The following is a 12,113-nucleotide window of genomic DNA, read 5'->3' as shown; positions in this document are numbered from 1 at the left end:
AGAAGGCATGGGATTATGGTTCCTGTTTTGAGCTACGTTTGAGGCAGTGGCTCAGAACTGAGACCAGTGACCAACTATCCATATGAAAGAACAAGTAGGGAATGGAATTTTCAGAGAAGGATAGAGCTACTAACCAAGTTTTGTCTGGACAGGAAAGCCCAAGAGAAACTTATCTCCAGTTAACTACTAAGGGGCCGAAAGTGATGCTGGATTAAATTGGTAAAGCACCAGCTTTGAGCAAAGAAAGTCAGAAATGGTACCCAGGCTTTAAGTTCAAGCTGCAGGACTGGCACCAAAGAAGAAATTTTAAGCACGTAATTAAGAAAGAAAATTTACAACATAAGTCAACAGTGAAAATATGCTACTGGAGATGATGGGATAGCTGCAGAGTGAATAGAAAGAACCAAAAAATATACCAATAACATTCAAATTTAGCTGGCTATGAGGACATCTAGAGAGAAAAGAGTGTCACTTATTCAGTCAAGTGAATCCACCAATATAAACTGCTATATGATGGGGAAAAAGGATAGTGGATTTACTTTGCACCTTCTGTATGTCTCCTTAACCATGTAATATTCATATTAAGAAGACTTATTTCTTCTGATATGTGTTTTATCCCGGAAGCTGTGCACACAGTTTCTATCTGACCTTACCAAGATGATGTAGCACGTGGGGACAAAGATGCAGCCCAGGAGCCCTGCACTGGAGGCCAAGATGGAGAAGACCTCCACAGTCACCACGACCTTCCTCTTGGCACTGTGGTAGACAGGCAGGAAGGTGAGCCACACACTGCAGAACACCAGCATGCTGAAGATCAGGAACTTGGCTTCATTGAAGGTGTCAGGCAGGTTCCTGGCCAGGAAAGCCACAGTGAAGCTGGCCAGGGCCAGGGAGCCCAGGTATCCCAAGACACAGTAGAAGGCAGTGAGGGAGCCATTGTTACACAGGATGATGAGGTGGCCTTGTTAAGAGTGTGCATCTGTGTCAACGAAGGGAGGAGAGGTTCCCAGCCAGAGTCCACAGAGGGTCACCTGGATCAGGGTGCAGATGGGAATGATGAAGTTAGGAGCCCCTGACACCAGCAGCCACCTCATCCTTCTCCCTGGAGTAGTGAACTTGAAGACCAGAACTACAATTAGAGTTTTGGCCAAGACATCAGAAACAGCTACAGTGAATGCAACTCCAAATGTGGTTTGCTGTAGAATGCAGGTGACTGTGTTGGGTAGGCCAATAAAGAGCAAGGGACAGAGGAAGCAGAAGATGAGGGAGACAAGCAGGATGTAGCTGAGAGCCTGGTTATTAGCCTTGACAATGGGGGTGTTGTGATGTTTCACAAAGACTCCAAGGACACCTGCCGCTAGTGTAGATAAACCAAGAGCCATGCAGGCCAAGGCCATCCCCAAGGGCTCTCCATAAGCCAGGAAGCTTGAAGCTCTTAGGAGGCACTGGTTTCTCTGTGTGTTGGCATACTGGTGATCTGAGCACTCCACGCACTGCTCCGTATCTGGTGAGAAGTTTGATCTATCATTAGTTCTTGTTGAGTTCCACTCATTTTTTCAAATAAATCAGGAAATTGTTCACTTAGATGTAATCCTAAGACCTTAACATTTCCTATCAGAAATGTACTTTTTTTTCTTTTCTACATCAGAACCTTCTCTCCTCTCCATATTCTTCTCTATGTAAGCTATATTTTCTACATTTTTTTTCCTTCTGTGGTTACCACATGTATGCATAATGTGCCAATTTTGGCAGGCTAATGTCCTAACAACCTTTTTTATTTATGCTTTTTGTCATATTTTTTAGCAGTTAGCACTGTGCACAGTTCTGTAATCCTATGGAAATTTGTAAATGTGACAGCATAAACTTTCCTATATGTCTTCTTCTGACACTCTTAATCCCTGTGGCACATCTTTGTATTCCTACTCATCTGTGAAGCAATGGATACAAGAAAATACTCTTTCATTCTCTTAAGCCACACTAAGTCTCACTTCTTAAACTGATTCCATCTTTCTGAACACTTTCTCTATTGCAGGAACAGTTCTCTGCACTACAAAATAAAGTTGTACAAAATCATGGTTTCTTGTGTGGACAAATTTTATCTCCTAAGGTGAACACTCTCCTGAATGTGATGTGCATAATTTTGTGTTAAAGTTTTAAATTTAATGATTAGTGACACAAGGGATTTCCTGGAGATACGTTTACCTGTAGGAGACTACAAAATATTAATAAAATAATTCAAAGCTGTGACCTGTGGTATTTCACTTAGCAATGCCATCAGTTGTCACCCTTAAATTAACAGAGAGAAGGAATATGGGCTCTGTAATCCTAATACACAACTTTTGCATTGACTTTGTTGCATTGTGGAACTCTAGGGAGAGATAAAGAATTTATTCAGAAGTCATGGGCTTACCTGTACCATTAGCAATCTCATTCTCTGGGCAAGGGATACAATCAAAGCAACAGACAGCCTCCCCCTCCTGAGGAGATTTCCTATATCCAGGACCACAGCTCTCACTGCAGACAGAATGAGGAGTCTGAGGGAAATGAGATATTTTTCAGTAACTGGTCAGTTTTATTTTTTTAATTGTCAAATTGTAGTACAGAGGGAGTACAGGTTCATATGTAAGGCAATCAGTACATTTCTTGTTCAACTTGTTACCTTCTCCCTCATTTCCCCCCCAACCCCCCTCCCCTTTTCCCTCTCCCCCAATGTGTGTATAGTTGGTTTACATGAAATGGTTTTGTAACTGGTCAGTTTTTTACCTAACACTCTAAGACCTTCAGTATTTTAAGAATCTAGATTATTCAACCCAGTATTTCCATGCAAGTAAGTAAATTTGATTAATTGAAGGCTGTTACACAGTTTAGATCCCATAGTTTCTATTGAGAAATGTGAGATCTTTAAAAGGTGGAAATTAATGGTGAGGATGTTAAGTCCTTGTTGCTTTCCCTATGGAACTACGTTGAATTAATGTCATTATATGTTGTCTCACCTGTGGCATTGTAAAGAGAAAAGAGGAAGAATGTGAACCTTTAAAAGTATTCTGTAAACTAAAGCACAGACCTCCCTTTTATACGGTAATGTTAACTCCAGGTCCATTGTGTCTATCTCTTCATTTTCCAGCAGCAATGAGATGAGAATCTCCTTTTCACACAGGCCCCTTCGATATCTCTGACCAGAGATGCTTAAGAAGCTGGACAACTAACCATTGAATGAAACTTCCAAACAAGAGAACAAAATCAACTTTTCAACCACATAAAGTGATTCATCAGTTACTTTGACACCATGTTAGAAACCTGCTTAAATGTAATTTATATTTGAAGACATTCTAAATCAACATTTTGAAACAATTTTTTTTGTGTTGATCCTTGGGCTTTAAGGCAAGGACTTGGAACAGTTTTTGAGTTCTTCTTACTCAAGATTAGCACTTGACCACTTGAGTCACAGCTCCATGTCCAGATTTTGGTGGTTAACTGAGATTAGAGTCTCACAAACCTTTCTGGCTTGTTAAGATTTACCCTGACCTGTAATCTTAGATCAGAGGACATTAACATCCTGAGCAGCTAGGATGACAGATATGAGCACCAACACCTGGCCTTGTTAAATTATTATGTTCCTTTTCTATTCAAGAGTCACTCAATAATTTTTTAAGTTGCTAATAATTAAATGTGTGATACATAGGATATAAATACATGTGCCAGACCTAAAGCTTGAACTAAGGGGCTGAGTACTGTATATAAGCTTAATTGCTTAAGGCAAGTGCTTCACAACTTGAATCAGAGCTCCACTTCTAGCATTATTACTGGTTCATAGGAGATAAGTGTCCTAAGGTCTCTTGTGTATTCTGCCTCCAAACCATGATTTTTACATCTCAGCCATCTTAGTAATTAGGACTAAAGGAGGATCTTCCTGCACCACGCCAGATAAACATTTTAATGTTGAATTTTGCATATATATCTATATATCTATATATCTATTTATCTATCTATCTATCTATCTATCTATCTATATATATATATATATAAATCATTATGTTTGGATCAAACCAACCTCTGTAGTTCCTATGGACCACTGTACCATATCTTCAGATAAAGACAGTTGTTGACCATGTTGAGCATATGGAGAAAACATTCCTACTTGTGCCTCAAGTTGAAGACCTTCTGGAAAATTCCAAACATTTACAATGTCATATTCTGCCTCCAATTTTTTTTTCTCATCCAAACTCACTTCATCTCCAGCAGGATTGTGAAATTGGATGTTCTTCAGGAAAGAATGCACCTAAAAGAGATTGATCATCTTTTGGTGAAATCTATTCCAGAGCTAAGACAGAAAACTTGAAATAAAAAAAGCTCCTCATTGGCTTTAAATCTGATTCGGAATTCAAAACTACAACAGACATATAATAAAACATCAGAGAATAAAATCCATGGGCAAATAAAAATAATATTTCTGAGTTCTGGTCACTGAGAAAGGAGTTTGAAGGCTTATTTTTAATAGTACTAATTCTACATATAGTCATCAATGAAACAATCTAAGTTCCCTACCTGCAGTTTTCATAGCCACTATTTTTCTGACTGTATACCATTTGAGCTTGCAAAAAAATCAAAACAAAAGGTAGAATTATTCTAGATCACTTAGGGAAAATATGGATAATTCTGCCCAGCAGAACATCCTTTGTGACTTCCTAAGAAACTAAAAGGGGAAAGATGAATTAACAGTTTTCAGAACATTAGCTATGAGCATGGTGAAGTTATCTGTAACTAAGAGTTTATAAAAACATGAGCAGTCAAAGGGATTTTTTTTAAATAAGAAATAGGAAATGATTTTAAAGTGTGGAAATATGTTCACCTTTTTGCTGGTAGCTCACGCCTGTAATCCCAGTTGTTCAAGAAACTTTTACATCTCATTAGGCAGCCAAAAGCAGAAGGTGAAGGTGCAGTTCCATTCGAAGAGTGCTAGTCTTGAGGGAACAAGTCAAATTAGCGCATGAGACCCTGAGTTCATTGTGATCTACTGGCTAGTTTGCACATACACATAAACATGCACTCATGAGTGAAATCAGGCTTAGACAGGAAGAAGAGACTTGTTCTCTCATATATGAAAGTTAGATCTAAAACAGACCATGAAATATGAAATCAATGTAGAATACATGCAAAGCTATTTTTGTATATACATGGTCCATCGAGATAGTGTTTAGTATATTATAGGGATGGAATTCCATAATATATTGTCTGACCAAATATTAGACATTATAAAAATAAATGAACATGGAAGGCTGACACCTATCCTGTCTGAGGGTGATAGATATTAAATGTGTGTGCAAAAGAGCAGAGGAATGGGGAGTGAAAGTAAACGGGTGGGAAATCACAACATAGTATTCAATGTACCAATGTAAAAATGGACTTAGGAAGTTGGAATGGGTTTGGTTGGTATAGCTAGGAGTTATAGACAGAAATAATGACAGAGACCAAAGGCATTGTATGAGTACATCGCACAACTACTGAAAACAATTAAAAATGTTAAAACAAAACAAATGACTTTCCACTTAATTGTACTGGTTACTTAATATACTTCACAATAGAGATTGTGATAGATGGTAATATTCTCATTCATGGACTGTCCAAATATGATTTTTTTAGCTTAGCTTTGGGCCTTTTAATCGTGCCACGAGTGACCATGACAAGTTTCCTGCTCTGTATCAGATGACCCCAAAGGACACATAGATAGCCACTGCCATGGTCTCCTTACTGCTTCACTTCAGCTGGAACTGGGTAGGACTGTGCACCTTACAAGACGAGAATGGTTTGTGGATTCTGCCTGAATTGAAAAAAGAGATGGCCAAGAACAGAGTTTGTATAGCCTTTGAGCTAGTGATTCCATCCTATGGTGTATCATATGTACTCAAAGTCATGTCCCTTTATAAGCAGATTAATAAATCTTCAGCAAATGTCCTCATCATGCATGGTGATGATGATGATGCCCTTCTAGATTTAATGAGGTGCATTGAGCACATGTTAATAAAAGGCAAAGTGTGTATCCTGAACTCACAGTGGGATTTAACTATCAGAAAGAGATATTTCATGCTAGAGTCATCCCATGTACCTCTCAGTTTCTCACACCATCACCCAGATGTTTCTGGATTCACAGATTTTGTCAAGGCAGTAAACCCTTGCAGATACCCAGAAGACTTTTTCCTTGCTGTGCTTGGTTGCTCTTTTTTAATTGCTCTGATTCTGGGTCTGACTGTGTAATGTGGGAGAACTGTCTTCATGAGGCCTCCTTGGATTGGTTGCCTGGGCACACTTTTGACATGTCCATGTCTGCAGAGAGTTACAATATATACAACGCTGTGCATGCAGTGGCCAAGGCTCTTCATGAGATGATTCTTCATCAAACAGAAACACAAACAATGGGAAATAGGAAGGGGACAGTGCCTAACCCTGCACAGGTAAAGCCTTCATTGTTGGATGGCACAGAACATATGCAAAGTCACTCCCGAAAGGAGTTTCTCACTGTATGAAATGCTATGTTTCAAGTATGTTTCCAAAATTGAAGTAATTATAAACAAATATTATCTGTGATGTGCTCTACACATCATATGATTTTAAGCAAAAGCAGGCCAATAACAAGAAAGAAATGGAGCATTTTAATCCCCCCACCCAATATTCTGCTTTTGCTCCCAAGCCTCCTGTGGAAGGAGGAAAAGGAAGTCAATAATAATATTTTATTCCTCTCAACATTATTGCTATTATTATTATTATTATTCAGAACTAACAAGGATGTGATTTATTTCTTCTTATTTATTTTCTGAAATCATCTTTAGGCAATTATGCAAATTCAATTCAACCTGTCAGTTTGTAATACAATGTATCCTGATCAAAGTAGCCCCTTTTATCACTGTCCCCTTCACTCCTAAACCCATCCATCCCCTCAGTGTACCTGGTTCAATTTTCACATATGTACATTCACTACAATCTGCATTCTCTAGCCCTTCCTCTCTTGTACATTTGCTTTGGCCTCACCCCCCTGAAACATATGATATAGCTTGTTGGTATCTTTGTTAAGCTTTATGTCTGTTGCTAAGATCATTGGAACTTTCTTTAGGAATATGTTTATGTGTGTGTATGTATATGACTCTGTATATGTTTACATATATTTATAATTTAGATCTAATTTCCATATACAAGAGAAAAACATGCTCAGGTTGTTTCTCTGAGCCTGACTTTGTTTAACATAATTTTTCACAGGTCCATCAATTTCCCTGCTAATGACATAAGGACATTCTACCTAATGAATGAGTAAATTAGTAAAATTATAATGTGCATGTGCGTGTGTGTGCATCACATTTTCTAGATCCCCTTTTGTTCATTAAAGCACATCTGTGCTGCTTCCATAACTTGGCTAGGGTTGTGATTTCTTATGTAATCATCCTATAGGAAAGTTCCTACAGCATGTAGCTCATATAAAACAACATGATGATTGGTGAGAACTTTATATCTGTGAAGTGCTATCTACATGCTTCATAATAAAATTTATTCAAAGCAGAGTACTCTTCAAATTCCATTTACACATCAGTCTGACTACCTCCAATAGCATTTACCCTTGTGAAGCACAAAACACAAACTGTCCACAAAGTACAGGGTGTGTAGCCTGATGAGTGAGGAAAAATTGATTGCTCTTAGTAGGTAAAGATGCTGCTCGCAGTATGATGGTAGGTCTTAGCATTCTTCTCCACCAGAGTCCATCCAGATAGAAGTTTCTGACAGGAAACTAAACTGCTTATATGTGATATATTCTATGAAAGGCCATCTAAGCAATGTTTTCTATTTTTTTCTTTTCTCACATATATTTCACAACCAAACCTCAATATAAAGAGATGTGTGTGGTGTATGCATGAATATCCACACTGGATGAATTTTGTAAGAAACACATACTTCTCTTCATATGTGTGTGTGTGTGTGTGTGTGTGTATGTGTGCATATATAGGTACACACATACATATGTGTGTATGTATATATAAATATTTGTATACATGTGCATTGTATATGTGTATGTATATATGTACGTGTGTATGTATATCCAGCTTTACTTGGGGCAGGGAAGGTCTTTTAAAATCACCATGTTCAAGCTCTTCCTTACAGAGATGAGAAGCCTTAAGCCCAGTATAATCAAATGGCTTGTGTATGGTCACTGAATGAGTTAATGCAGTGTTTAGGGATGAACTGTTTTGGATCATGAGTTGCTTTTTTTTTTTTTTTTTTGGCCAGTCCTGGGCCTTGGACTCAGGGCCTGAGCACTGTCCCTGGCTTCTTCCCGCTCAAGGCTAGCACTCTGCCACTTGAGCCACAGCGCCGCTTCTGGCCGTTTTCTGTATATGTGGTGCTGGGGAATCGAACCTAGGGCCTCGTGTATCCGAGGCAGGCACTCTTGCCACTAGGCTATATCCCCAGCCCCATGCTTTTTTTTTTTTTTTAAATAAAAGGGTAGCAGTCTTGCATATATTAGGCTCTTTGAAACAACTAGAGTATTAAAATGGCAAGTTGGTAGCAGAAACTAGATTGTATTGGTAAGTGGCACAATTGTGGAGGTATGAATCCAGCCTTCTGTAGTTGGCAACGGGCGAATTACGGGTGTTCTTCTTGGTGGGCCCTTTCTGCTGGGGCTCACTACTACTCTTTCTGTTGTTCTAAGATTGCATATTTGCATGCCTTGGCTCTGTAGTATCTTGCTACTGATTAAAGGGGCTGTGGCTGCCAATTCTCAGGGAAAGGTGGTTGCTGCTGAAGGCGTGATAATCATTTTTGACGCCTCAAGGAAGGCACAAGAAACCTCAAACCATAATCATTTCTATAAACATAGACAAGCCATAATTTGTGACTAATACAAATTAAACTATGTTCCTAAGTAATTAAATTTTAGAGATTGGGCACCACATACCCAAACACAATTTTCAACTCAGAACACTGTAATTTCCTGTTTAGCAGCCTCATACTCTTTGTATGTTTCTCTTTGCACGAGTTATTCCAGGGAAATTGGTTTTCTGGGCCCATCCTGTGCAGGTTCATTTGGCCATTGGCAGGTGTCGTTATTGTTATCTCATCATGTCAGTCACATACTTCTGGGGGAGGAAGTAGGGCTTCAGGTCCTCATGATAAGAAGTAACCCAGTCAACCCCATTGCTTTCTTCTCTGTTGTCTTATCTCGATCCTCAGTCACCCCTGTTGTTGTGGCCTTGCTTTGCTCCATTGTGAACAATTACCATTGCCTCCAATTAGTCCATGGATGCACCAATCCATGCAATATGTTGAAAGTGATTTTGTGATAAATTCTTCTGACCACAACCTAGAATTTCAAAAGCACTCATCATCAGAGCCCTTCAAAGCTGCAAAACACAGCAAGAATTTAATTCCCCAGGAACCTAGGATGCATGTAATAGCTCTTTTACTACCAAATTCCAAGGCAAGGTGGTTTCAGGTGGCAAGGTGGTTTCAGGTGCCAGTAATTGCTTTGGGAAATTAAAGGAAAGATCAGAATGGGGATATCTGAGAAGGAAGTAGTGGAAAAGATAAACTAAGTTCATTGAGAAGCAGGCAACTGCTAGGGGCAGATGGAACTCAGATTCAGTCTTGCGGATTGTCCCTCTGAGAACTTAGAATCTGGACCTGGAGTTGACAGACACAGAGCTACTTAGCACTGAGTCAGCTTCCATTGCTCAGGGGCTCCATAGTCCCCAGAACCTCCTAGCTGCTTTTTATATGATAAAAAATCATCCTGGCTATAAAATAACTCATCATACAGAGTCATGAGGCAATAAATCCTCGAGGGAAGGGTCCCGTTCAGTTGCAGGTGAGCTCAGAGATGGTGTCATTACCCCGGCTGCAGATCTGTCACCCTCATCATGGCCAAGTGCTTCTCTCAGTGCTCAGGGAAAAGCAAAGTAATCTTTTCTCTACAGCAGATTCCACACTCCCAAATATGCTCGTGCTTAAGTTGGCTTCTTTTGCCAAAAGCATAGTAAGGTAAAGGCGGTTTAGGGCTCAGCACACAGGCTTGGTTGGACTGCATCGCTGCTATCCAGTGTCCTTGTTTCTAAAACTACATCATCACCACTCTGCCATTCCCTTGGCTGTCGGTGCAGCTCTGGTCTTCTCCAGCACTACAGCAACCTGCTTGGTTGTTTGTTATTCACTCCCTTAGGACATTCTCCTCCTCCCCTTTCTTTTACTCTTCTTCCTTTACTTCTTTTTCCTTCATTTCCTCCTCCCCTTGCTCCTTTTCTCCCTCTGTTTTCTCCTCTTGCTCCTTCTTATCAGACTTCTCCTCCCTGTTGTCCATCTCCTCTTCTTTCAATACTGAGGTTTGAACTCATGGCCTAGCACTTGCAAAGCAGGTGAAATAATGCCAGACTCAGGCCTCTAGCCCTTTTCTTCTTTGATTTCCTTCTTTTTGAGAAAAGGACTCACTTTTGTGCCGGGCCATCCTATGTTGAAATTCTCATATTTACCCTACCGATGTAGCTGGGGTGGCATATGTTGGCCATGAGATCAGGTTTTTATTGGTTGACTTGGGGTCTCCTACTCTTTTTTGGGAGCCAAAGTAGGTCAGGAACTGTGATTCTCCCATTCTCCACCTCCCGTGGAGCTGATAATACAGGCATCAACTACCATGTCTGATTTTCCCTTTTATCAGTTATTTAGGTTTTAGGAAACAATTTGTTTCAGGAGACTTGCATTTTTGCTCAGAGCTAGCCTGGATCACAACCACCCCTTCCCAATTTTGTCCTCTGTAGTTGGGATTACAGGTATGCACCCCTACTCTTGGATTATTGATTGTGATTGGGTCTCATAATCCACCCCGCCACCAGCCTCAAATCATAATCCTTCAAATCTGTGCTTCCCAAGTAGCTTAGGGGCTATGTTTTGTAGAAGAATATGAATTTTGCAGGTAACGTAACCACTCATTTCCAGGATATAGCGGTCCAATTCATTAACCCCGGGTTCTTGACAGACTAGGTGTTGCTTGCCTTTCTGGCTTTACTCCGATCCTTTTTTCCTGTGGAACTTCATTAGCCCCACTTTCCTACTTGCGGACACCCACACATGCACGTGGCACCCCAATACTAGGATAAGCTGCTCGAATGCAGCTACTTTTGCTCTATTTCCTTTGTGACTTTGCGTAGGCTGCTTGTTTCACTGGGGCAACCTTTCCAGTCCCTTTTCCTTACCCAGTACTCAAGTCTGTCTGTGAGTACACCTACTCCTCCCAGGTGCATGTTTTGGACATTTTTCCTTGTTTTCCTAAGATGATCATCCAGCTGATAAATTCACAGTGGTCTTTCAATGAGCCAAGTCAGCTCTTTTTTCCTGCCATAACGGAATGCTACCTACCTCAGAAAGCATCCCAGAGAGTGTGATGCAGACGAACTGCTCTGGAGAGGCTCATGAATGAATGAACATGGGAAGACATGAATAAATAAAAGCACTTGGAGCAGAGCTTGCAAGCAGAGGTTCCTGGAAATGGATCTGATGAGGACATGCATGAACTGCTGCGAATAGAGGAAAGCCTAGTCAGGAGCTCTTGTACACAATGGATAAAACAGACAGGTCTGCAAGACAATGGCCTTAGTAGATCAATAGGATATGGAGAGATGAGAGACATATAGGCAATACCAAAAGCATAGTAAAGACTTTCTATTTTGCCTTTTGGGTGTCTCCGTCCTTGCAGTGTTGATTTCATGGTTTTGTGGTGTACCCTTCGTACTCTGTGTAAGCATCTGCACCCCACTCTGAGAAGGAGAAGAGGGCTCCAGGAGTCCTCGCTCGGCCCTCAGAGGACAGCCCATGCTGCAAGGCTGTGAGCAAGAGCTGGAAAGCTCTGCAGAACAGATGAGCTTTTAAAAGATTCAAGTTTGGTTAAAAATTCTCAACTCGTGGGTTCCAAATGATTTTAAATTTGGCTGAATGCAGTTTTTCCCCTAGCTATGTGCCACTGAGCAAAACGTAGTGACTTATCGAACTAGAAAAACAAAAGCTGTAATTGCCTCTGTGCAGAAATAAACTTGATGAGGACAAAAGGAATACATTGCAAATACTACCACTGCAGACCCTTCGTT

At 40.3% G+C, this 12,113-nt stretch overlaps 1 pseudogene; it reads right to left on the bottom strand.

Moving 5' to 3' along the window:
• Window positions 1-581: 581 nt before the first annotated feature.
• Window positions 582-12,113, bottom strand: part of LOC125366977 — a 98,836-nt pseudogene continuing 87,304 nt past the window's right edge.

The sequence above is a fragment of the Perognathus longimembris genome, chromosome 18, assembly GCF_023159225.1.
Source record: "Perognathus longimembris pacificus isolate PPM17 chromosome 18, ASM2315922v1, whole genome shotgun sequence".
Taxonomy (NCBI): Eukaryota; Metazoa; Chordata; class Mammalia; order Rodentia; family Heteromyidae; genus Perognathus; species Perognathus longimembris.
Note: the sequence above shows the minus strand (reverse complement) of the source record. Positions and strands in the feature narration are given on the sequence as shown.